This window comes from Zootoca vivipara, chromosome 5 (genome assembly GCF_965207765.1).
Source record: "Zootoca vivipara chromosome 5, rZooViv2.hap1.1, whole genome shotgun sequence".
NCBI lineage: Eukaryota > Metazoa > Chordata > Lepidosauria > Squamata > Lacertidae > Zootoca > Zootoca vivipara.
Window position 1 is genome coordinate 73,706,010 of NC_142588.1, and position 27,846 is coordinate 73,733,855.

The 27,846-nt window shown below is 44.0% G+C and overlaps 1 long non-coding RNA gene across 1 annotated transcript; it reads right to left on the minus strand.

Moving 5' to 3' along the window:
• Nucleotides 1-1,045: 1,045 nt before the first annotated feature.
• LOC132592108 (uncharacterized) lies at nucleotides 1,046-27,748 on the minus strand. The gene is made up of 4 exons (XR_009557539.2): nucleotides 27,610-27,748; nucleotides 24,805-24,921; nucleotides 10,134-10,284; nucleotides 1,046-1,294 (listed from the first exon to the last, which is right to left on the minus strand). It is a non-coding gene; the product is annotated as an uncharacterized LOC132592108 (long non-coding RNA).
• Between the last annotated feature and the right edge of the window lie 98 nt (nucleotides 27,749-27,846).

A 27,846-nucleotide genomic window follows, 5' to 3' on the forward strand; every position in this document is an offset into this window, starting at 1 on the left:
GGGCTTAGCCTTAGTGGAAGGAGCTGGCCTGCATTCTACCTTCACAATACATTCAGCTGACATACTTATCTGTGATTCAAATACCAATCTCAGCCGTCTGTCTTGCTTTTCTTTTTCCAGCATTGTTATTTTTGAAAGTACAATGTGAATGCCTACTCATTTCTATGTTCGTTTACTGCCTTATGTTTACATTCATTTAAAAACTGTGAAAGTGTTCTGAGGATGTGGATTTAAGATATCAAAAGCACCAGCCTATTAGTTTTGTGCATAGCTACTTTCTGCAGCAAAGCTCCCAAGTTTGATCCTGGCAATGAAATTTCATTCAACACAGTGGGTGCACTTCCATAGTGGCCTCATTCAAACGAAATGCTAAACTACGGCTTAGCATTATGCGAACGCGCCTGGGCAAATATCGGATCCCCATATTTTCTCACTCCCCTTGCACTCCCAACATGGGACCAGAAACATTCACTTCCATCTTCAGTTGACCACAGTTGCGTTCAGGATTGGCCCAATACATTTTGGCACCTGAGGTGAACCACAAAATGGTGCGCAGCAGCAGCAGCCAGTGCATTCCTTGGTGGCCAAGTCTGCTGCCCTTGAGAATCCTGCTGCCTGAGGTGGTTGCCCCAAGTTGCCTCATAGGTGGGCCGGCACTGGCTGTGTTACACCCACACTCAGAACCCAGATTTTTAATCTATGGTATGAAACTGGATTGTTTTAATAAGACATAGTTAAGAGTAACCACTGTTTGTCTAGGTTCAGAAATAATGCTAAACTGCAATTAGTTAAAAATAGCAGCAAAAGCTTATAAGCTCTTCCCCAGAGGGGGAGAACACATAAGTCCAAGGCTTGTGCATGTAACACTAAACCGTAGTTTAATACTACATCCGACCAAAGCCAGTGCCCATTTAAACAACATACGTCTGCATGCACCCTTCAATTCAAGGAGGCTGAATAAAGTGATTTGCCCATCAAGCAATTAAAAACCATTCCAAGCACTGTCCCAGGGCAGCAGCTGACATGCTTAACAATCGGTGTTAGCAAGGCTCGGAATCCATGCTTGTCTGTACAAAGTTCACAGCCCTCTAGTATTCACAAAGTGTTAATTATGTGGCACAGATGGGATGTTTCAACTTATGGAATAAAGCTGCTTCAGGCAGGCTGTTTCTTTTTTGGAGCATGTCGTCTGTTTAACAGCTGATTCTGAGAAGGAGCTGACAGGAGACGGATTCTGCAGCATTCCATTCCCTGCATTTCTTACTGAAAACAGCACGTTCTCGACGGTTGAATTCTGAAATAAATGCACTTGGGAAAGTCAAACTCTATGGGAAAGCCCTCAGCTAAGTGAATTGCAGAAGGGAAAAGAGACACTGACAATATATTTGCAAATTTGCAGTCTGAAAGGGAAAACATACCACTATGATAAGGAAATTCGACAGATGCCGTCTGCGAGCATCTTATGTTGGCAACTATGCTGCCAAAACTATGGAGAACAACAAAGAGAATGCCATTATAGAGAGAATTATAGCGCATGTGTTTAGGAAACACCCTATGTTCCTTCCTAAAGCACTCAAGTGAAACATTCCTCTCCAGCCCCCAAAATAGGAATATTGCAGCACAGAAGAATTCATTATTGATAGTCGTCGCTCCTGTCAGTGTAAAAATGTGCCCCCATGCTAGCCTTCTCTCTATCATTTATTATTATTTATTTTCTTATTAGAACTTACACCCAGCCCTTCAAACACATGATAAAGGCTGCTTATAGTGAAACATTACAAAAACAGCTGAAACAGAAAAATAAACTAAAAACAGAAAATCTATAGCAGCTGAATAAAAATAACCGGAGTAAAACAAAATTTAAAAATTCCTTCAGTAGCACCTTAAAGACTAACTAAGTTTTTATTTTGGTATGAGCTTTCGTGTGCATGCACACTTCTTCAGATAGGTATCTGAAGAAGTGTGCATGCACACGAAAGCTCATACCAAAATAAAAACTTAGTTAGTCTTTAAGGTGCTACTGAAGGAATTTTTTAATTTTGTTTCGACTCAGACCAACACGGCTACCTACCTGTAACCGGAGTAAAACAGATCAACACAAATTAAACTGCCTGGAAAGTTATTTGCCTGGCAGTAGAAAGTCACCAGAGTGGACATCAGGTGAGCTTTTCTGGGAACTGCATTCCAAAGCTAAGGCTCCACCACTAAAAAGGCCCTGTCCTGTTACCAGTTGAAGCCATTGGTTCAAGTCCTACCCTCCACAGCAGGAGAAAAAGAAGCTTGTTCCATCTTCCATGTGACAGCCCTTGAGATATTTGAAGATGGCTATCATATCTCCTCTCAGTCTCCTCTTTTTCAGGCTAAACATACCCAGCCATTTCAACTGTTCCTCATAAGGCTTGGTTTCCAGATCCTTGATCATCTTGGTTGCCCTCCTCTGTACACATTCCAGCTCAACAACATCCTTCTTAAATTGTGGTGCCCAGAATTGCACGCAGTATTCCAGGTGTGGTCTGACCAAGGCAGACTAGAGTGGTACTATGACTTCCCTTGATCTGGACACTAGACTTCTGTTGAAGCAGCCTAGGATAGTGTTAGCTTTTTATTGCTGCTGCATCACACAGTTGACTCATGTTAAGCTTAGGTAAAGGTAAAGGGACCCCTGACCATTAGGTCCAGTCGTGACAGACTCTGGGGTTGCGGCGCTCATCTCGCTTTACTGGCCGAGGGAGCCAGCGTACAGCTTCCGGGTCATGTGGCCAGCATGACAAAGCCGCTTCTGGTGAACCAGAGCAGCCCACAGAAACGCCATTTACCTTCCCACTTGCACTTTGACATGCTTTTGACCTGCTAGGATGGCAGGAGCTGGGACCAAACAATGGGAGCTCACCCCATCGCGGGGATTCGAACCGCCAACCTTCTGATCAGCAAGCCCTAGGCTCTGTGGTTTAACCCACAGCGCCACCCGCGTCCATCATGTTAAGCTTGTGATCTGTTAAAACCCCAAGATCCTTTTCACATGTACTGCTTGTAAGCCAGGTGTCCCCTATCTTATATTTGTGCATTTGGTTCTTCCTGCCTAAGTTCAGGAGAAAGAATTGGGATATAAACACAGGACAATAAATGAATGTAAAATATGCCATGTGGTCAACATTGTAGTGGTGCCTAACCAAAGAGAGCAGCTCACCTTAAGATGATGGAGACCGATGGTCACTTTTGAAAGGGTTGTGGACCATGGATAGAAAACAACAACACTGTTTAATGCACTTGAAGGCACTTTGGGCTGCTCGAGCAGATAAGACTTCGAGAACCCTGTTAAAGGCTGGTTCACACATAGCTCTATGTTACTTGACAACTAGCAGCTGACTGTGCGGATTGACTTCAGTGCTGTTTTTGAGGAGGCGTGGCACTGCCTGATATTAAAAGATTTGCCTAAGGTTTTAGATCTGCGATGGTTCATTCACACACTCAGATCAACATACAATGAAGCTGTCATCTAGTTTTATGAATATACAGGTGTAAACCAGCCATGAGTCACACTGAATAGAGGTGAGAAGTCTGCTAGAATAATAAGTAGTCTAAGAATAATTTCTGCATTGCACAGACAGTCGGAGAGCAACGAGCTAAGATTTAAAGGGAAATTATAAACACAGAGGAAACTGAAATGTATCTTATTAATTTTAACTGCACCAAAAATAGATTCTCTGCCTTTTACCATCATCTCCAAAGCACACCAAAAGCTTGCTGTTTTCATCCTCTTAACAATTTACTACAGTCAATGTTTTGATCTGCTTCATTCTACTGCTTTGTCAAAATATAAAAAAATGCTTACACTGGGGATGTAGAAGGCTTACTGTCTGAGTATTTCCTAAATTGGCAGGTGCTTGGGTGGGGTGGGGGATTAATAGATGGATAATCAAATCTGGAATGGAAAGACAGCAATCATCTAGGGCAGGGGGTAATCACAAAAATCTTGAAAGGAGAGCTATTCCTTTCTTAATCTGGAAAAAAAAAATGATGTAAATGATCGCCGCTTAATAAACCTGTGTGCATCCAGTCAAGGTATTTCTTCAACAGGCAGTGTGGTGTAGTGATTATAGAGTGTCAGACTAGGACCTGGGAGACCTGAGTTCAAGTCACCACTCAATGCCTCCCCACCTAACCTACCTCACAGGGTTGTTGTGGGGAGTAACTGAGGAGCAGGAGAATTATGTACACTGCCTTGTGCTCCTTCAAGGAAAAGCTAAGATATCAATGTAATAAACAAAAAAAATAATAAACCATAATAAACATCCCTTAATGTTGACCTTGCCTCAAGTCATTTATACATTTGTGAGATCATGGGAGCAACTGCATGGTGGTCCCTCTCCATTCCTGTGTGGCTTAGGGCCCTCCCATTAGGCAGAGTGAGTAAGCTCCTGGATACTGAGGGATGGGAAGAGGAGGGAGCTGTGTGTGTACAATGCCTTGCTCTGCTCCTCCTAAGCTAGCCTGCTGCCTTCAGGTGCAGCAGAGGGCATGTTGACAGCATCCAAGTATGATTCAGCTACAATTCCAGTCAGTTTTTGTACATGGAATGTGAGGAGCCATCATCTTGTCGTTTGCCTCAGGCAGCAAAATGTGTTGGGCGAATCTTGGTATACAGCCCAATATTTGGGAATGGTGACAGCGCTAAGACTAGCCCTGCCCCTGTAGAAGGGTTTGAGGTGCAATTCATTCTGCTGATGTAATTCACTTGACAGCTATGTCATGGTGTAGCTATGTCATGCCACATACAGTACTGAACCCTTCAGCAGACACGGGGTAGTATGCAACGGAATAGCTGCACGAGCACAAGGCTTAGTGCTGGTGCAACAGGATTCCCCTCTGCTCCTCCTCATGTGAGTTCTGTACCATCCTTAAATCTGATCTGGAGGGTTGGGGGGAAACCCAGAAGAGATTTAAGAAGCATGTAAGGGGAAAACATTCAATTGTGCGGGGTGGGGAGAAGGTGGGAATAACTGCAATGAAGAAATGATGATTCTGCAAGCTACACCTGCTGAAATCGCCTCTTATACTCAGCTATTAAAAGTGTAAGGAGTCCTGTCCTTTTTTTTGCATCTGCCCACTGTTACCTGCAGCCTTTAGAAGCCAGGGAGCTGCTTATGCACTCAAAGATGGAGCCTGGGGTTCAAAATGGAGCCCGAAAAGACCCAGGCCAATGTGCTTAAACTGGTCAGACCAGCAGGTCTTCCGACAGAAGCAAACCTGGAATGGACTGTTTATTTACTATCCTGCCAAAATAAGAAGAAGAATTACAGCAGCAGCAGCAGCTCCGCTCCACCCAGCTGTCAAGGACTGCGTATTAGAGGCATCCCATACTATCTAGACATGTTTGTTTAGAAGCCTGCAATACTTGTATCTCTAATTTATTTCTCTTTCCGCAACTTAACCCAGTGTCCTTGATTTCCCCTACACAGAATGTCTTTGATCCAATAACATCCCTCTGTTTGATGATTCCCATTTTCAAACACCCGTCCTTCCTGGCTGGTATTTTTGTATAACTCAGAATTAACCCTTTGTTGTCAGTCCTGGATATTAAGAGTGGAAGTTTTGTGGATAAAATCACATTAGGCCCCTCAGAGCCAGCCTGGTGCAGAGGTTAAAGTAAGGACAGGTGGTAGCCTCCAGATCTTCTGGACTAGAACTCACATCAGCCCCACCCAGCATAACAAGGCTAGTAGTCCACAACACCTTGAGGAGACCACATTAGAGAGTGTTGGACGAGGACAGGGGAGACCAGGGTTGAAATCTTCACCAAGCTGCGAAGATGACTCTATGACCTTGGGCCCATCACCGTCTCTCAGCCCAACCTATCTCACAGGGTTAAAGAATAAGAATAAATTAGGGGGGTGGGGAGCATGTGCAAATACCTCAAGCTCTTTATAGGAAAGGTGGGGTGCAAATGTAGCAAACAAATAAGACTTTTCCAGGCCCCACTGTTTCCCTTTCAAACAATCTTACAAAATCTCTCAATCTACAGCTTGGAAAAAGCAATAACCGAGCTGTCGACGTCATGCTTTTAATATGTTGGGTAATCAGATTCCTCAGCACTGAAGAGATAGGTAGAAAGATTGCCCCTATTTATTACTTTTCTTTTGTTTTCTTTTGTAAGGTTAAGATCCGTCTGAAGAGCTCTTGTTAAATCAAAGCATGGCTTCAGCATTCTTCATTTGAAGATTAATGGGGGGAAATGTGGATGTTTTCACTCTAAAAGTGTTGTTGCATTTCTCCATCATAAAATATGCTGGTAGCCCCTACCCTGTTTCTCATATTTTAAGACATACCCATAAAATAAGCCATAGCAGGATTTTTAAGCATTCAAGGAATATAAGCCATACCCCGAAAATAAGACATAGTGATAGGCGCAGCAGCAATGCCGGCCACGGAAGGAGGAGGAGGAAAAAAATAAGACATCCCTTGAAAATAAGCCATAGTGTGTTTTTTTGAGGAAAAAATAAATATAAGACGTGTCTTATAATATGAGAAACACGGTATATTATTTGGAACATACATTTGGTTTACAACACTCGGAAGGATAGCTATGTTAGACTGTTGCAGAAAAAAACTATAGAGCAGAGCTTTCCAAACTGTGTGCCGTGACACTTTAGTGCAGTGGTTTTCAACCGGTGTGCCTTGGCACCCTGGGGTGCCTTGAATGATGGTCAGGGGTGCCGTAGGCAACACCGGCCTCTGTCTCTCTTTCCTTCCCTCCCTCCTCTGGTGCCCTCTTGCAGCTCTGCCCTCCAAAGGCTTGCATAGCTGTTTGTTGCAGCAGCCCTGGCTACAAGATCCCCAGGCTGGTCAGAGGCAGGCCAGGGGGTGCTTCCCAGGTCCCTGTGAGGCAGTGTGAGGAGGCACCTCTCTTTGCAGGGGGGCAGCTCAGAGACCAGGTGTAGCAGCAGCGGCTGCCTAGAGCAGGGGTCCCCAAACTTGCCCGGCTTCGGACTGGTGCCCACCGTGCCGATTGTGCAGCGGGCCGGAGGGCGGGGGAGTGCGCGCCCGTGCACATGCGCACACACACTTACAGACACGGCAGCGCCCTTCCTGGTTGGGAAAAAGTGCAGAAAATTGTTTGTGCGCATGCGCATGGGCCTCCCCTGACCCGGAAGTGCACCGGAAATGACGTTTGCGCAAGCACTAGCCTAGAGGTCTCCTGGCCTAGAGGTCTCCCAAGGGGAGGGGAGAGGGGAGGAGTCTGAGGGACCCCTCCACAAGGGAGGGTGTTTGAAAAAGAGTGAGAGGCTGCCAGCTCTGCAGGCAAGGGGTGACATAACTGGGCTCCTGAGCCCCACAGGGGTGCCGCAGAAAGAATGCAGTTGGTCAAGGGAGCCGCTGAACCAAAAATGTTGAAAACCTCTGCTTTAGTGTGTCAGCGGCGGTGTGTAGATTTGTCATGCAAGCGCTCCCCATGCTCCTCCCAGGGCTGGAAAGGGGTTAGTTTAACCTCCAGCTTGCTAGTAAAACTGAATGACTGTGTCGCGAAATGATGCATGTCTAAAAAGTGTGTCACCAACATGAAAAGTTTGGAAAGCTCTGCTATAGAGTGTCTTAGGGGCCAAGGCCTGCCTAAGCCATTTTGCAACCACACACACACACACACACATATGCACGTACACCCTACTGCTACATCCCAGTGTTGGGACCCACTATGTGTTGCAGGCTCTGCAGAGATGCTGCCCTAACTCTTGCAAGGCTTTATCCAAGCTAACTGCCAAACAGGAGCTCACAGTTCACAGCAAAGGGTGCATGCTCATTCTGGCAGCCCAGCAGGTCCAGGGGCAAGCAGAAGGAAGTATTCACTTCACAGCTGGGGCTGATAGAGTTGCTGTCCAAAACACCAGGCAGGGGGAGAGAAAGTTAGTGAAGGCTGGTATAGGGCCATGCTCCTTTACCCTCCTCAGCTGCCCGATTTGAATTGCTTTACTCCCAAACAAGTGTTACTAAGGCCAAATCTGCACCATACATTTAGAGCACATCAAATGTGCTTCTAGAGCACATGCCTTCCCCCAAAGAACCCTTAGAAATGTGGTTTTCCTCCTCATTCAACTACAATTCCCAGCATTCTGGCAAACTACAGTTCCCAGAATGCTTTGGGGGCAAGACATGTGCTTGAAATGCACGTTGAATGTGCTTAAAAGGTATGGTGTACACCTGCCTACTTCTGGCCAGGGAGAAGTTCCAGAGAGTTCCATCTCGTTCTTAGATGAGATAGTATTGGAGATCCTACATATGCAGGGTGGTGTTGTAATAGTTGCTTTATTTAAAAATATGCTAGCAGAGCAACATCAAGGGCAGCGGCAGGCAAACTAAGGCCCAGGGGCTGGATCCGACCCAATCGCTTTCTAAATCCAGCCGCGGACGGTCCGGGAATCACCGTGTTTTTACATGAGTAGAATGTGTCCTTTTATTTAAAATGCATCTCTGGGTTATTTGTGGGGCATAGGAATTCGTTCATATATTTTTTTCAAAATATAGTCCGGCCCCTCACAAGGTCTGAGGGACAGTGGACCGCCTCCCTGGTGAAAAAGTTTGCTGATCCCTGATCAAGCGCAAACAGGAACTACCTTAGCAGATCACCCCAGGACAGTTTCTGGTGCTGCCTCTCCTCAGCATAGCTGCCAAGTTCTCCCTTTTTTAAAGGGAAATTCCCTTATGCTGAATAGGCTTCCTCGCGAGAAAAGGGAAAACTTGCCAGATATGCTCCTCAGAGCTTGCTCTAGCGGGAAAACTCTCCTCTCTTTTCCTCCCCGAATTTCCCATTCAAGTTCCAAAAACAACAGTAGCAGCGACAGAACTATCTTCTGGATCTTTGACCTATTGATCTATGGAGTGGAAATCACTGCCCATTCAGAAAACATTCCATAGCCTTCGATAAGAAAATCAAGGTGCTTTAGTAAAAAATAAAACAGAATCCTGGCTCCAGTTAGTCAAATGCTGGAAACTCATCTTGCAGCACAAATATTTTGCTGGTTAAAATAATTGTAGGAAACTGCCTTTTCGAACCAACCAACCCCCCCCCCCTTCAAAACACCTGATAACAGGAAAAGCTCTCCCTGCTGGCCATAAAGAAGCCTAGTAAATGGTGCAATTCTTTACAAGACTAACCTACCTCACAGGGTTGTTGTGAGGATCAAATGAGGAGGCCTATGTACCACACTTTGAGCTCCTTGGAGGAAAAGTGGGTTATAAATGCAATCAATCAATCAATCAATCAATCATCAACTCAGAAGTCAGCCCCACTGAGTTCAATGGGTCAGAATGTCCAGGTCTACTTGGTAGTAAACCCTATTGAACCCAGTGGAATCCCATGCATATTTACTAGGAAGCAGGTCCTAGAGTGTGCTCAACTGGGTTTACTCCCAGGTAAGTCTAGAAAGATCTGCAGCTTTGGTGCCTAAAATGTGAGGCGCTGCTTTTTACCGTAGCTCTGCATTTTTAGATTTATTTTAAACTGCTTCTTAACTTTCCACCTTCGAAGGGTCTTGCAATGCGGAGAGGTGGGTTATGCCTGGGCCTGCACTGCAAAGGGAGCTGATAGTAAATGGAGGCCAGGAATGAACTCAGGATAGCTCAGTAGATAGAGCTAGAGCCTCTAAGTCTCAGGGTCGTGGGTTCGAGCCCCACGTTGGGTGAAAGATTCCCGCATTTTCAGGGGGTTGGGCTAGATAACTCCCAGGGTCCCTTTCCAACTCGTGATTGATGGAAGATTGGACCAGCCTTCCAAGAGCCGTTCCCTTCGCCGCAGGGTGCAGTACCCCGAGAGGGCGCTAGGTGTCATGCGGCCGAGACCCATTCAAAGGCTCCTCATGCAACTGGGCACGTGCGAGTTAAAACGGAGAGCCGGCGTTGTCTCTGTAAAGATCGTTGCTTAAACGCTTCCATTTAGAGAGGAGGGGGGGGGCGGGACCGGTCCAGGGCTCTTAAGCAGCAACGGTCCCCTTTGCATAGCTGCCAAGTTATCCCTTTTTTTAAGGGATTTTCCCTTATGCTGAATAGGCTTCCTCGCGAGAAAAGGGAAAACTTGGCAGCTATGCCCCTTTGCAGCGCGCATTTTTTCAGCTCCGGCTCGCCCGCCCCCCGCATGAACTCACCTCTCCTTGACCCTCCGCCGCTCCTCTACTGCTGCGACCGACCAATCAAGCACTCGCTCCTCGGCCACTTCGCTTAATGCAGACGTCTCTGGCCGTGCCTCTATTTCTATGGTAACCCAGCAGAAGAGATGTGGTTGCACGCATTACAGGGCTGGAATAAGCAATGGGGAGATAGGAAGCGTTTCACTTTAAAAACAAAACAAAACAAACATATATATGTTTTGGGGGCCGTCTTGGCTTGTTCTAAGCTGCGCTGTAGAGATAGACGCTTCCCTCCCCACGCAGCCTTATGGATTTCTTTGCAACAAATCTAATGGTTGGTTTTGCTATGTTTTTAGGTACAGTAGTACATTGTGATGAATGGTGAAATGTGTCATTAAGGATTGCCTTTAAAACACACACACACACACACATTTCCTTTAACAACAACCTGACAGGCAGAAGTTCAGCAGGTGGATTTCCCTTCCCCCACCCCCACCCCTGTGCAGATTTGCTAATATTATTACTGTATTGTATGACCCTCGGGGCCCCTTCCAACTCTGCGATTCTCTGATTTTGTTATATATTTATTTATACCCAGCCTTCTTCCCTAAGACAGTTTACAGATAAAAGAACAACTAAAACACTAAACTAAACTAAAAACATTTAAGCATTTATAGAATCCAATAGATCATTATATATTGTGTGTATACATACAATCAGAACCAAAACAGCACAGCAGCAACCCCCTCATTCATAGAATTGTAGCGCTTGTGGTGGTGAACTGAAAAAAGGACTATGAGCAAGACCCCTAGAGAATCAAACTCAATGATGACAGCTATTGCCCATCTGCGCTTGTTTTGTGAACTGAAGTACAACCTGTGAAGAATTTCTCCTCTAGAAGGCCCACCGAAATGAATGGGAGTTGTACAACAGCAGTACATAGTCTGCAGTTGTATACAGACTTACCTGGGAGTATGTCGCATGGGACTACGTTTGAGTAGACATTAATAGCATTGCCCTGTTTTGGCCCTGTTCACACACTTGCTTCTTCATATTTATTCTCCTTTATAGGAGAAGTCTCTGGTGGCACATTATGAAACTATCATGTGATTGCCCCAACATATACCCAACTTGCAACAAGCTATATTTAGTCTGCCAACACTCAGCCCCTATTTGTTTTGCTGACACCGAATCTAATTTTAGAAGTTTTGTGATGGAACAATAAATGTGGATTATGTTATATCATGGAGCTGGGATCTGCACATCCAGTTCCACATTAGTAATATTCATCTCTTACTTTCAGCTATCTTGTACAAAAGTTTTGTGTGGGTGGGTAACATTTCCAGCTAAACTATTAAAACATTGAATTCATGCACATTCCTTTTAATGAAAATCTAAACTAGCATTAATTCATTCGGTTATGAATTGCTTCCCATGAGGCATCACAGAGCAATTTGCAATACAATAAAAACATATATGAAGCAACTGCTTATATATAAAGGCCCAATTCTGACATATGGAATAGAACTCCTGATAGGATTGGATTTTTTAGGATGCAGAACACAGTCTTCTTCTTCTTGCTGGAACGTGTCCAGAAGAGGGCAACCAAAATGGTCAAAGGCCTGGAAACGATGCCTTATGAGGAACGGCTTAGGGAGCTGGGTATGTTTAGCCTGGAGAAGAGAAGGTTAAGGGGTGATATGGTAGCCATGTTCAAATATATGAAAGGATGTCATATGGAGGAGGGAGAAAGGTTGTTTTCTGCTGCTCCAGAGAAGCAGACACGGATTCAAACTTTAAGAAATAAGATTCCACCTAAACATTAGGAAGAACTTCCTGACAGTAAGAGCTGTTCGGCAATGGAATTTGCTACCAAGGAGTGTGGTGGAGTCTCCTTCTTTGGAGGTCTTTAAGCAGAGGCTTGACAGCCATATGTCAAGAATGCTTTGATGGTGTTTCCTGCTTGGCAGGGGGTTGGACTGGATGGCCCTTGTGGTCTCTTCCAACTCTATGATTCTATTCTTCTTCTTCTTCTTCTTCTTCTTCTTCTTCTTCTTCTTCTTCTTCTTCTTCTTCTTCTTCTTCTTCTTCTTCTTTGGCGATCATTCGTAGTAGCCAAGTAAGATTGTCTTCCATAAACACAGTTTTAACTATGAGTCCGTATGTGACTGTGGAGGCCAGTTCTGGATCAACACGTCCTTCCACTCATGGTGTGGATTTGCCAAGCATGCCTTCCTCTTAGCACATTTCTCCCTTGTGTCCTGACTTCGAGTGTCTTCAAAGCCCATGACACTTTTGGTAAAGGCTGTTCTCCAACTGGAGCACTCGCAGGCAAGCGTTTCCCAATTGTTGGTGTTTATACTATTTTTTAAAGTTTTGCCTTGAGACAGTCTTTAAACCTCTTTTGTTGACCACCAGCATTACGCTTTCCATTTTTAAGTTCGGAATAGAGTAGTTGCTTTGGAAGACGATCATCAGGCATCCACACAACATGACCAGTCCAACGAAGTTGATGCTGAAGAATCATTGCGTCAACACTGGTGATCTTTGCTTCTTCCAGTACACTGGTATTAGTTCACTGGGTATGAAGGGAATGAGACAAACTTTAGGCATTCTGGTTCCAAGGGATGCAGGGCTTTATGTATCGGTACCAGCTCCTTAAACTTAGCCCAGTAGCCAATTGGCAGCCAATTCTTTCAGCAGCAATATAATGGCAATATTCCACCCCTAGTTAGCAGTCTCGCCCTCACATTTTGCACTAGCTGCAGTTTCCAGATCAGCCCGAAGGGCAGGCCCACCTTGGAACAATCCAAACTGGAGGTTAGCAGCACATGGATGACAGCGGTTAGGCTATCCTGGTCCAGAAATTGTAGCTGGTAAAAAGGCACTCGTAGCCTGGGACTCTAGTGACAGAGATGGATCCAAGTGCCCACCAAAACTATGAACCTTCTCCTTCTGGGGGCATATGAGCCCATCCAAAAAGCAGGCTATTGACACCAATAATCCAGACTTAGGAACTGCTCACCCCCAGCATCTCCTCCTTGGCAGGACTCAAAGAGTCAATTCCTTGGCTCTCATCCAGCTTACCACTGGAACCAGGCACCAGTCCAGGACTTGCATGGCTTCTCCTGATTTAGATGTTACAGAGAAATGGAGCTCAGTATCATCCGCATACCGATGACAGCTCTCAACAGCTTCATGTAGATGTTAAATCGCAACAGGGACAGGATGGTACCCTGAGGCACCCTGAAGCAAAACTGCTAGGGGAGATAATCACCCAACGCTGTTCTCTGAAACTGACCCTGAAGGTGGGAACCAAACCATAGTAAAACATTGCCCATTTCACGGAGCAGGTTCAGGAAGCTACCATGTCTGATAGAATCAAAAGTCACTGAGATCAAGTAAAACTAACAGGGTTTTAATCCTCCAGTCCTGCTGATAAGGTCATCCACCAGGGCAACCAAGGCTGTTTCAGTCCCATAACCAAGACTGAAACCCAACTGGAATGGGGCAAGATCACCAGTTTCATCCAAGAGTATTTACAACTGTTGCTCCACAACCCTCTCAAATCACCTTCCCTTGAAAGGGGGAATTTACAACAGGGTGGTAGTTGTCACAAGCCAATTGGTTGGTCCAGGATGGGCTTTTTCAGGAGTGGCCATATCACTGCCTCTTTCAAGATGGTGATATTATAACCCCTTTGAAATCTTACAAACAAACACTGCCATTGCAACCACAATGACAAAACTCTTAACAACAACACAAAAGACTACACGCTTTAAAAAAGTATTATTCTGTGTGTGTGTTTTTTTAAATAAAGATGGACCATTTCTCAACAAAACTTTTCAGTTGCATATATTCTCTTACCGTATCTTAAAATTGGTTAGTTTTATCATATGTGCCAAGTCTTATAATCTTAACATCTATTCCAACAAAGAGGGCACATCTTTTTGTTTCCACTTGCATCTTTTATATTTCCAGTTATAAATCATTTTGTAAGTATTTAAATATGATTGTATTATGGGGTCCTCACTGTGTTGGCCCATGGGTGCCATGGTGCCTCGTGTGATCTTCCCTTGGCAGCCACAAAGCCTATGAGACCCCCCTCCCCCACCCTCTACCTCCTTGGTCATGGAAAATTGAATGCAGCTGCAGGAGAAAGTTAGGAGAGTGATGCTCTTTCCCGCTTCCTCTTTGAGCTCGGTGTGCTTCTCAAGACTTAAGGATATGTTCGCTGTCGCATTAGCAATGTAAAATGCAGCAAGCTCGTTCTGCCCACCCCGTGCATTTCAAGCCACATTCACCTAGCGTTGTTCATATTGGAGAGAGGGTGGGGATGTTTTCACCCAATATGCAGGACCTTTTTGGTTTTGCTGACCATGCACATACACACACCCCGGACTCTTACTCATGAAGCTGTTATCTTTGCATGTGGAACAGCTGTCTCGAATGTGCACACCCATCGCAAAGTAAATGTGGCATACCTTCTCTAGTCAGACTGAAGCTGCTTTGAGGGGAAACACATCAAGCAGCGGTATTTGTCAAGGAGCTGCAGGAGCTAACACCACGGAAACTAATGCTAGTACGCCTAGGAACCACCAAAATGCTGGTGAGGATGCACTTCCACAGGCACATACCTCCACATGTGGTGGGAATGTCCTAAATTCTAACTGTTCTGGACATCAATCATACAAGAAATATGAAAAATAACTAAGCAAGTATTAGAAGTCACTCTACAACTGGCCCTACTTATTATTATCATTATCATTATTCTTTATAATCATACTTTCATCCAGGGACATCAAATAAATTACAAAAAAACCCCATTCAGTCGAAAATCTAAGAATAACATGCATCAAAATCATCCTCTTATTAGCTATACATAACAGTATATACTTTTGTCCCCACTCATTTATCCTAATTTCTTTTCTTTCTTTCTTTTTCTCCCCTTCCCTCCCTCCCCTTTAGCCCCCCCCCAAAAATTGTTCTCTCTTCAAATCTTTAACCATGTGCACAGATTATTCATTACAATTTGAATGCTTGGGTTGGCTCCCCCCCCCCGGTGTCCAATTCCTATAACTTGTCCATTTATTCTACAACTGGCCCTACTGAACATCTTCCAAGATAATAATGCCCATTCACATCACATAGAGCTCATAACCCACCTACACTCAGCAGCTAGAAGCATCATAGCCAAACACTGGAGAGACCTGTCAGGAATAAGCATAGACCCATGGTATAAAAGAGTATGGGAAACAGCCTTACTGTATTAGAAAAACTAACCAATAAACTGAAACTGACACGGGGACAAATAGAAGAGGACGCCTTCACCCCGGTATGGTTACCCTTTATCACATACACAGCCAAGACAACAACAAGAACCGCCAACAGCATATGAATCAATCTGATTAACCTGATCCACACACACACACACACAAATTTCACTACAGCCAATCAAAGACAACCCTAGGCCACCCCCCAACCTCTCTCACCACCAAAGAAATACAAGCAAATAGTAAAGAGAACCCACCCAAGTGACGCTGACACAAAACCCCACACGTACACTAAGTAGAAGAATAGAAGCATTGCCACCCGACCCCACCCCTACTAACCATTCTCCCTCTATCTCTTTCCCCCTTTTCTTTCTAACCTAACATTGTACAGTATGTATATATATATATATAAAGGAGCTGCAGGAACGATATGGGTTGTGGCTAAAGTTGTGTGTATGCAGCTTCAAAAACTAGCAATGGGAGCGCACTGGATCCGGAGTAAGCGGTGATGTGAGCATGCCCTCTGATTCATTCTATGGGATCTAACTTTTACACAGATTCCTTGGAAAAGTGAAATGTGTGTCTTGGGGTGAAGGTGAGCAGAAGCAACCAGAAGGAGTGACGACTGCAGCGCTTGCTCAAAAATCCAGCTACTTTATGGTTCATTTACCTGATTTATTTGATGAATGGGGCTCAGCGGGTTCAATAAAAGTGCACATATTATAAAGTTATCATATAATGTGCCTGCCTCCCCCCCCCCAAAAAAAATCCCACCATGCAAACCTTTTAATTCCTCTTTGCACCTGTCTAAAAAACTGTTAACAAGAGTATAAAGCTTAGTCACAGTGGCAAGGAGAGACAGCTTAAAATGACATGGAAAAGTCTTGTGGCAGAAATACCTTCGTTTTCACTTGGATAAATACATAAAACCTGGATGTTAGCTCTTAGACCATTAAGCTGCTTTACTGGTGCATTACCATGCAAATCGGGATGTGTCTCGACTTCATTAGTCGTTTGCTTAAGAAAAAAGGAGTAAAAGTGACAGCTTCAAAAATTAAGGAGACACTAGGTAAGTGACACAAAAAATATCTCTTTGGCTTTTTAAAGGCATTTTTTTTCCTTTAAAGAACAGGTATTATATAATTTAGTGTATACTCCAAAATGTAACTCATGCATGCAACTAACGTGGTTATTTATTTATTGAATTTATATCCCTCTCTTCCTCCCCAAGGAGCCCAGGGTGGCAGGTGCCTATGCAATTTTAGAACAAAACAAAGACCTTCTAAAACATGTAAAAGCAACCATAGTTAAAAACATTCCAAAAGCGATCACAATTAAAAATCAGCTTCCATCCAATAATCTTGAGGTTGCCAGGAACAGTATTCTTCAGCCACTAAATGCCTGCATAAGCAGGAATGTTTTTAGGTTCCTCCTAAAGATTAATAATGATGCAGGCATGTGGACCTCACTAGGGAGGGCATTCCACAATCAGGGAACCACCACTGAAAAAGGCCCTGACGTGAGCTATTGCCAACTGGGCAGCACTAACAAGGCCTCATCTGCCTATTTTTGGGTCTGAGATGGTCCCCCAAATAGCAGCTGTGTATAAACTAGAGTGTTAATGCACATGCAGGGAGTACTGTACACAAATCCACATCTCTTTCCAAACAACAGGGATTTTTGTACACTACAGGCTTAAATTGGTTTAACGGCCGTTGCTTCTCCTCCAGGAAAACTGCAAAGTGAGTGTGGTAGGAATGCTGTACTCCCTGAACTACAATTCCCAGAATTCTTTGAGAGAAACCAAGGCATAAAACTGCTAAAAGCTTGTCAGACACAAATATACTCCACATGTACCCCTCGTGTGTACACAGCTATTCACAGGCTGGATATTCAGGGGCCGGGGACCTTTAAAATAAACAATAAGGGCACCCATTTCGGTAGTGGGATTCCCCCCTCCTTTCCCCTGCAGATCCCCTGTGTGCCCCCCCAAAATCAGTTTCAGGGTTTTGAGAAGTTCAGAAGGCTGGAAGCGGAAACAAGAAACTAGAACTCCCTTTGTACAATCAGATTTCTCTCCCCACCCCCTCTTTTTACAAACTTTCTTTAAGAAAAAAAACAAAACTCCCAAGCAGATTTCTGTTGTGCAAGTAGATGGACAGCACTGGATGTCACCCAAGATAATTCAACATATTAAAGCACATTAAAACAGCAGCCAGCCCTGTAAAGATCATAAAACAAATTCAGCATGCTGACATCAGCGTCTACCTCACCACTGAGGAAGTATGGCAATATAACAATGGTAGTTTAATCAGTCCTTTGCAATGGGGAACTCATTGAGGCTAAATCCCTGTGACTCTTAGCCATAATTGTGTCAGCTATTTATATTCATGCCTTACCTGTTGGGCAGCTAAACCAGCCTGGCGAAGCACATGTGTGTGTCTCATGATTTCTTTTGTTCTTCCCTGTCTGAGTAGCTGGCAATGCCTTTGATCAAGATCATTGGCATGTATTAGGAAAGCACACTCATCTTTTGCCAGGTTCTTCAGTGTTTGCTAAAGGTGATTAATATCTCTATTTTTTGTGTATCTTAATTCCAGTGAACTACAAAAGGTGAGTGGACCTGAGCAGGACCTCTTGGCATATGTGGGGCAATGATTATGCATTAAACTTATTAATTGGTTGTCGCCAAAGGTGGCCTCCAAGCAACTCACACAGAAAAATCTATGAACAAATACAATTTATAATAGAAAGGGGGGAGGAGAGAAAATCATATAAACATCAATATACTATACAGCATACATCTAAAGCAGCCCTCCCCCATAACAGCAAAAACAACATTGGCAGCACAGTAACAAAAACCAGATTTATACTCCCACCCGCTAACCAGCAGAGAAAACAAAATTTGACAGAATAAGTAAGTTTTTGACAAGAGTCTAAAGACTGCAAAGAGCGGATCACCTGAATCACTCGTTGCGAGAAGCCAAGTTGCAGGGAACCAGGCAGAGGGCCTTCTCGGTGGTGGCGCCCACCCTGTGGAACGCCCTCTCATCAGATGTCAAAGAGAAAAACAGCTACCAGATTTTTAGAAGACATCTGAAGGCAGCCCTGTTTAGGGAGGCTTTTAATGTTGAATTGATTATTTTATTTCATTTTTCTGTTGGAAGTCGCCAAGAGTGGCTGGGGAAACCCAGCCAGATGGGCGGGGTATAAATAATAAATAATAATTATTATTATTATTATTATTATTATTATTATTATTATTATTATTATTAAATATGTGACTGCTTGGATCACCCTAAATAGATAGTTTTGCAGTGCAGCTGCTACCACCCAAAACTAACTGTTTCCAGTGGAAGATTATACTGTAGAAAGGTTTGTTGCTCTGTCCATTTTTGCCTCTGGCTTTCCCTTCAGTGGTCCTTGGTCCTCAGCAGCAAATGTGGCCTTTGAGCCAGAAATGGTTCCCCATCTCTGCTATACATGCAGAAGAGGGCATATCTTGTGACTGCTCTTCTACTCTAGCCCTTAGCAGCTAGTTTGGAAGCAAGGCGTTTCCATTAAAGTACAGAGTATCTCCAGTTTTCTGCAATTGGTGCTCTCCTACAAGTCAATTTCTACTTGGTCCATGCACAGTGATCTTCTTGCCATGCCTTCTTCCTTGCCTGTCTCCATGCCTCACCCATCCCTTGATGAAACATATCTTCTCTTGTGTCTTGTTATTAAAAATCACACTCACTTACTTTATAGTTTTTCTTTATAGACTCCAAGATCTGAGGTTCTCTCCACCAAGCTCAGCTGCAGCCTGCTGGATCAGGCTGCTGGCCCATCTAGTTCAGCATCCTGTTCTCATACTGCCCCCCCCCCAAATGCCTGTAAGAAAATCCACAAGCATGACCCAAGCAGAAGAGCACTTTCCCCTCCTGTGGTTTCCAGCAACTGGTATTCAGAAGCATCATTGCCTCCAACTTTCGGAAATATCACTGCCTCCACTCAGGTGCAGTGTGCTTTTGTGAGATCACAGGCCACCCATAGCCAAACAGCAAGAGCTAGCCAACACACATCCACTTAAGCAAGAAGCATTAGCATATGAACGTAAGGAGAACATGCCATTATCTCCATCTAGTTTGGTGTTGCCTACACTGACTGGCAGTGTCTCTTCGGGATTTAAAGAGTGAGGCCATTCTCAGTCTTACCAGGCAGTGCCGGGGATTGAACCTAGGACCTTCTGCATGTAAAGCAGATGCTCGAATACCGAGCTACACTCTTTGTGAAAGCAGAAGGGGCACCGCAGGGAAGTTCTAGCTGCAGCTGGAAGCTTTTGGACATTTCTGCATTCCATTGCAACGTGTCCACTGCAACACATGCCTTAAACAGCTTTGCCCTACATATGGGACACAGCCTTTGCCTGCCCTTTTCTGTGATTGCACAGCTTCCAGTATTTGACAGTGGAAAATATGCACGCAATTCATTCATGGCCAGTGAGTACACTTAAGAAAACAATAAAGCAACAGCATGAAATACCAGTGTTAACAGTGTGCAATCCTTTGCATGCTAATTGCGAAGCAAGTTCCATTAGGATTGCTGCTTAAGTGGAGTCACCAAAGCAAACTTCCGGCAAATGGTGTTTTATGTTTTTTTTTTTCTGTTTAGTTACAAAACAGAGTGCTGGTTTCACAAGGTGAGAGACTGAAGAACCATGGGGGTGGGATGTGTGGTGATTTGGTGATTCTGTTTTCTATACTGTAGCTTGATATGGGCCATTGCGATATGCTAGGATTAAAAATTAAAGTTACAATCATTCAAATGAAACAAAATTGGACCTGGAGGTGGCTAGGATCAGAATCTCGAGCTAGACTGCCAGGGAGACTAACAATGCTGAGCAAATGTCCAGGAGTTCCATTTTAGAAGTGTAATAGAGATGTTTGGGAATGATGAAAATATGATGGAAAGGCTTCCATGGAAATGAAATGGACTATGGCCTGGGAAATCTCTCCACCAACAACTTGTATCATGTACACAGGTTTATTTTATTTTGCTTTAAATCCCCTTCTATGGTCTCTGGTTTATTCTTGTGTAACTCCTCATAGTTATTTTTACATTCCGAAATTCAACTTGTCTGGTTTTAAATTAGGCTATAAAATTGAACTGCTACCAACTTCCCTTCCCACTCAGTCTCAATGTGTTGGCCATATTAATCAGACTAATTGGGAGCAATTGTACCAGATTACATAGATAAATCATCATGATTACAGAATCTTCACTACGGTGAAAACAGAACTCAAAACAGCCCTGAATGATTGCAAGCAGGGGTGCTGCTGATGGAAAAGAACTCTGCATTGAACTGCAAATGCAAACTGCAGAGCTCAAATAAACAATCTGTTTGTTCTTGCCTTGAGTTGTGCCAATGCCAGCCTGTGAGGGCAACGTGACTGTGGAAGAAAGCTATTTCAATGTAATTTCTGGACCTCTCAGCCTAATCTACTTTGCAAGGTTGTTGTAAAGTGGGGCGTGGGTGGAAAGAACCAAATCTTGAGTTCCTTGTAGGAAAAGCAGGTAGTAAATTTATTGTGTGCTCACTGCAATCTAATTTATTGTGGTTTGAGTTCCGCTGAATTTTTGCCCATCTGGAAAGCTCATTTGTGAAATCATCCCAGATGTCGCTTCAGAATAAAATGAACTGGGTTGAGGAATGAGATGTTAACAGTTAAGTACCATTTTACTGGGCAGCTTGGCCAGTGCAAATATACTGACAGATTTTGAAAGGCTATAAAACTCAAAGTGCATGGGAGGGAAGGTGCACAATGTAGCTGATTTCAGAAGGAACTAAGTGTATAGCTTTCAATCTCTCTCCTCCCCGCATGACTCAGGGTCCGCTTGTAACCCCAACTTGCTTCTTGAAACACTTTTTAAAATTTGGACTAGATTTTTTTTCTTAAAAAATATTGCCCACTTTCCCACCCCCTCTCTCTCCCCACCCCTCTCATTTGTGTGTGTGTATGCAAAGGAAGAGGAAGGCCACGAAACCCTGACTGTCAGGGTTTTCCTTCTGGGTATTAGAGATGCCAGAAAAGGAAGAGGAAGTGACAGTCAGCCATAGTGAACACATTTGTGTCATGGCTCATTCTGCCAAAAAAATGCTACACACACACACACACACACCTGGATTTCCCTAGGAAAAGGAAAGACCCAGGAGTGTGATGTCATGGTGCACTTCCTAGAATGATTGTCAGCTTATCTCTAAGTATTGCTGTCAACATCCTTTTTCTCTGGGTTCAACAAGGGCTACCCGGGCTGAAGTCCCTCATCCCAGTTCAGTCAGAGATACATTGGGGCAAGTTAGGGTTGTCATATTTCAAAAAGTGAAAATCTGAACACCACCTTTTGCAAAATCTCAAGAAAGAAGTTGCTGAGCTATTTTAAAGCAAATTCACCAAAATCTTGGCTTCTGGCTGAAATTTTCCCGGACATTCAAGTGACTTCCACATGAACACTGCTTCCAACAGGTGTATTCCAGCTATGGCCAGAAAATTCCAGACGTATGGCAAGCCTAGGGAAAGTTCCCTATCCCATCTCAGCTGAGGGTTATCTAAAGCTGGCTGACCCAGCATTAAGTTCCAAGAAAGGGCAGGTGCAGAATGACCCCTGTTCTAATCTCCATTCAGCTTGGGCATGTGACCTAGCAACCCAGTGGAAGTTACACTGGCAGAAAGGGTGTGTGTAAGAACAAAGTCTATTTTAAATGCCCCCCCCCCTCTTTCTGGCTGGCTCCGCCAGCAGTTCCCCCAGTTCTGACCAGAGTTTGGAATAGGGGTAAAGTATGCCTTCTTAAGTTCTGAAGGTTTCCTACCATTGGGCTTGCTCTGCAAGTTTACTCTGAATTTATTAGCTATTTCACTCCGGTCGGCCATGCAAACTCTGGCCCACGATGTACTTCCCATGTGTTTGGGAAACCCCCAGTCTTTTCTAGATTCAGAACTTTTTTTATCTTTCTGCATTTACTGCCACTTTCACTTCTTTCAACACCAGTGCCAGTTTTAGACATCTTTTTTTAACCCTTGAAGCAGAAATGTGACACCCTGCTGCTCCATTACGGGGGTGGGTGGTGGGTGGGAAGGCACACAGAGAGGTTGAAGGCAGACATGTGATGTTCCTTCAGAATCTGCTACACAAAGCAATTGCATTGCATTGCTTCATCATGGTATGGCTTGTTCCACTACTTAAGAAATATATCCTAACATCATAGCCTTGGTCCTGGATACTTGAGGGGACATTTCCATTGAGCCTACCTTCTGGAGTTTAACCTTTGTTAAACCTTTGTGGTATCTTCTCCCATTTGAAAAGAGCTGCAGAAGTACAGATTCCAACATTTCCTGTTCCGACTCTGAAACTGCGGGATGTATTAGCAAAAGGAATCATCTGGTATCTCCTTCCATTGTTTTGGAAGGTGGGTTTTTTTATTTATTTAAAAAGGTTATCCTTTGATAATGTTTACTGCCAGAACTCGCTGATGATGTAGACTCAGAGGTAAGCAACTTGGTGTTTGCCAGATGTTTTGGACTACCATTCTAGGATCCCATCTGCACTAGACATTTAAAGCACTATTTCACCTCTTTGAATAGTCATGGCTTCTCCCAAAGCATCTTGGGAAAGGTAGTTTGGTGCTGAGTGTTGTTAGGAGACCCCTCTTCCCTTCGCAGAGCTTCAATTCTCAAGAGTGGTTTTACAGTCAAGCCATCTTCCCAGGGCGCTCTGAGAACTGAAGGGGGAGGTCTCCTGACAAAGCTCATCACCCTTAACAAATTGCACTTCCCATGATTCTTGTGGGGCCAGGGAGCCCTGGCTATTCAAAGTGGTATGATACTGCTTTAAATGTACAGTGCAAATGGGCCTTGGAGATGCAGGTGAAGACTATCTCAGAGCCTGGTCCAGCATCTGTGTACAGGGCCCTCTACCATCAACTGCCCTGTGGGAAAGATTTTCCATAGGATGGGAAGAGAGAGGACAGGCAAAGGCCACCTTACAGTCACTGCCAGCTGAACTTTCTCCTTCCCTGTGCCATATTTACCATCAACTGCCCTGTGAGAAGGAGTCCATGAAAGAGAGGCAAGCAAAGACCCCCCCCCGCCTGATTTAGCCCCACCCCCCACCCCATTGGTTTTGTCTTTCTTGTAAGCTGCCTTGGAAGGATTTGTATTGTTGAACTGCAGGGTATAAATTATTGTAATAGATAAATAAGCCCCATCAACATGGGCAATCATCAGAATGATGGGAGTTGTAGTCCAAAGATATCTAGAAGGCACCATGTTGGCTTACTTGTGTTGCAAAGTATTGGGATCTGCCTTTCAGCTGCTCTTGCCTGTTGCATTTGCTTTCAATAGATTCTTAACTGGTTTTAGAGGGCGTATTCTATTATCAGGCTGAGCTACCTTGAGTGATTTGTTTTCATTTTCTGAAATAAAACAAATGATCAATAATCCGCTGAATGGATCTCTACCCACCCAGTGGTTATGATAGATGCAAGAGAGCTGCTTGTTTTATAAGCCTCTTGCGTTTCTGTGGGTGAACTCTCAGTTATTCAGCTAGCTCTGTGGCTGATGAGTCATTCCTCACCCTTGAATCATTTCTGATGGAGGTGAAACACCTCCCTCTGAATTGCTACCTTGATGAGACATTTGCATGACCAGTTTCATCAGAGAATGGGAGCAGTCTCACGATTTCCCATTCATGTGCTCCAGCTGACCTGGAGACACGTGTCTAATTTCTCCCAATGTCTTCCTGCGTTGGGCGGCATTCTACAACTGATTGGAAGAAGCAAAATGCCAGGAACTCTGTTGTCATACGTGGCTAGGGTGCAAGCAAGCAATTAAACCGTAGGACATTAAAGTCTCACCAGAGTATCTCTTGGCTTCATTCCATGCCAGTCACTGGTGATTGATATACTGTGAACATTTCAGGACTAGGAAAGATTCCTTTCCTTATTTTTACTGGCCTTTCAGTTATCTTACACTCAGAGCAGAGCTGCGTCTGCTGTTCTTTATTTGGTTCTTTCAATATTTATTTAAATCTGCCTTGCCATGTGGGTAATTTGCCACTTGTATTACATTATTCAGAAAACTCAATAAAAGTATGCTGTTTTTTAAGTGGGTGTAAGCATTCAGTAGGTTTATTAGGACAAGCCCAGATAATTGGGGTGTGTCTCCAAAAAAATACAGTGCATGGATTATCTATTATAATACACATCCCTGTGACGTCTGTCTGATGGTAGTAGACACTGTTGCTAAATGACACTGCTTATGGATTTGGGTGGGAGAGGTGGGGCACTCAAGTAATTCTGGGACGTACATGTGACAAAACTGGTTTCAGCATCCTTCTCCAATTTGGCTTTATCCAATACTGAGGATATAATGACGTACCTATTTGGGAAGCGAGCTCCAGATGTCCAATGGCTCCTAAGAGTTCATCCATATTTGTGGGCTGCTCTTGGTTTTCATTCCACAGTGGTATCCAGGCAACAGGTTTGTTGACCTAACCTGGGAGGTAAAGGATGGAGTGCTTAGTCAACACTGTCTTAAGTACTGACCTGACCTGCCGACAGTATAATGACTTGGGCTGTGATTGGTTATCTAGCCAAATATAGCCTGCATAGACAGGCTGGGACCTGAGGAATCAGGGTTGAAATCTCCACTTAGCCATGAAGTTCACTCCATGAAGCTCACGGAGTGATTTGAGGCCAGCCAGGCTCTCAGCCTTACCTACCTCACAGGGTTGTCGCGTGAGGATGAAACGTGACAGTGGAAAGCCATATGCACCACCTTGAGCTCTTTGGAGGAAAGACAATATATAAATGCCATGATAAAATAAATATCTAGCACAGGAAATAGGAGTGGGTTCAACCTGCATCTACCGTTCATTTCCAACATGGCCTTCACCATTAATACTGGCATTTGTCTGTTCTTACTGGCTTTCCCAAGTAAGCAAGGCAATATTGGTATTCTAAAGTAATGTCCTTTGCAATTTACATGTGCCCTTATCTGCAGTAAAAAAAACACCAAATGATACTTCAGTGAACACATGTGTAAGATACAGGTTTACATATGGGTGTGTATTAGACACATGAGTGGATTACAAGAGCTATCCATTGACTTCTTAAAGTGTTCTAAAACAACCCAAATCACACATTCAATGACCACTCACATTGGTGCCACTTGTAAGGAATTGGTGCTAAGCTTTTTGTGTAAATCGGTTCACTGTGAAGTTGCAATGCCCTGTTTTCAGGCAATTCTGATAGCGTTCCTATAATATCTGCAACTACAGTGAGGACCTGTTTCTGACAAATACCTTATTGCATGGAGTTGTTGCACATGCAGCTACCTTGCTGCCGCCGCCAACTTTCAGAATAAAGGAGAGGAGTTGTGAGATGCTTTGGTTGGAAGCCCTCAACCACATATCTGTTACACAGAGAGTTAAAATATGCATCCTCCTGACTCACAGCTAGCTTTGAACCACCAGAAGTGCTTATTCAGCAACTCCATGTAGATGGATTTCCACAGAGTATTTCGGAGCTTGCTGCATCTAACAGTGATATGGCATCTGTGCTTCCTTAAAAGGAAGAAGAATTTGCACAAAGTGAAGCTCCCAGTGGAGCTCTTGACAGGTTCGCCCTCCTCAGAAGTGACACAATCTCTGCCCATTGCAAAGGATGGGCTTCTTTTCACGTATCAACTAATGTCATGTTAACTATTAAGCAACTCACAGCCGTTTTGGGTTAGGCTGTAGGTCACCACCTCAAGAGTCAGTCTTCTGTCACATAACGTACATGGGGAAGGGCCATGGCTCAGCATGTTGCATATGCAGAAAGACCCAGGTTTAATCTCTCTAGGCAGGGCAGGGAGAGACCTATCACTGAGACTCTGGAGAGCAGCTGCCAGACAGTGTCAACAATACTGAGCTGGATGGTCCAATAGTCAGACTCAGTATATGGCAGCACCTTATGTTCCTATGGCTTTTTAGTGGTTCCAGACTTTCCGTGAGGGTTGGTTCCCAAAGCTGTTGCTCAGGGATTTCTGCTCAAGATCTTCATTCTCTTTTTAAGCTTTCTTCATTGCTCCCTCCACCAACAGAAGTACAGTTGGTGAGGACAGGGCAAGGAGACCTTTTCGGGTAGCCTATGGAAGAGCTTTTGTTTTATTCCAGCAAGGGGTGTGTGTGTGTGTGTGTGTGTGTGTGTGTGTGTGTGTGTGTGTGTGTGTGTGTGTAGAGCCTGCAATGATAAATGTTATTTCCTGTTTGTTGACATGCTTTTTTGATGTGGATTGAGTTTTGTTTTATTGTTAGGATTGTATTTTATAAATGTTATGAATCTATATCTGTGTGTGTGCGTGCACACACACACACACACACACACACTTTGAGTCTTCTTCTGCCTGCAGACAAGAAATGAAAGCAATATTTTGTCATTGCATCTGAATGTAATGGCAAACCTTGGTTTACTGCTCACCAGAAAGTCAGTTATGGAACTGGAGCATGTGAGGGAGAAGGAGGACAGGGGAGGCACAAGCACAAACAGCCAAACCATGGTTTGCCATTACATGTGAACCAAGCCCAAGTGTCTTGGAAGCATTCGCTTGCAATACACACCGTGTTCACCGAAATCAACTTATGCAAGTACGTGATGCACCAAATCCTGTCGAAAATCTTGCATACCGAAGAACATTCTATACTTGATGTATTCCATGAATAAAATAAATGTATAAAGAAAAGCTGTCAGCACTCTGAACGGAATGAACATGCCTTTGAACTGCACCTGGGATATGAAGAGTTTGACCAGGCAACGGGTGTCCCTGTGGCAAAGGTTTGTTATATCTCTTCCATGAATTTTGAAGGAGCTGCCGAACAAGAGACTTTGAGCTATGGCTTAAGAAGTCTTTCCAATCTACTTTTTACATAGGAGTCAAGCAAAGTAAACAAAATGATTACCGGTAGTGTTATTTCATGACACCTTACTGAAAATAGACGAATATTGTGCAGAAATCAAAGGCAAATTCCACAAGGGCACCTTTACAATCCAAACAATGCACAGGAACTTGTCACTGAGACTTCCTGGCTTGACCATAGATCAAAGAGTTTGTATTGCAATCGGACTGAGAGGGGTTGCAACATTCACCATCTCTATTTCAGCAAGTCAGAATGGGCACAATGCCACATGAGAACCACCTTACCTTCCTTCACATCAACTTGATAGTGTATTTCTTGTTTGAAGCCCACCAAGTCAGAAGGAACACCAAGGATGTGAAGAGAGGAACTGAGACTACAACCTCATGCATATTTACCTAGTGGTAATCCCTTTCGAACACAGCGTAACAGGACTTCTGAGTAAGCATACGCACAAGATTGCACCGTGAAGGGATCAAAGAGTTCCTCGATCCCTTTGATGGCAGCGTGAAGACAATACAATC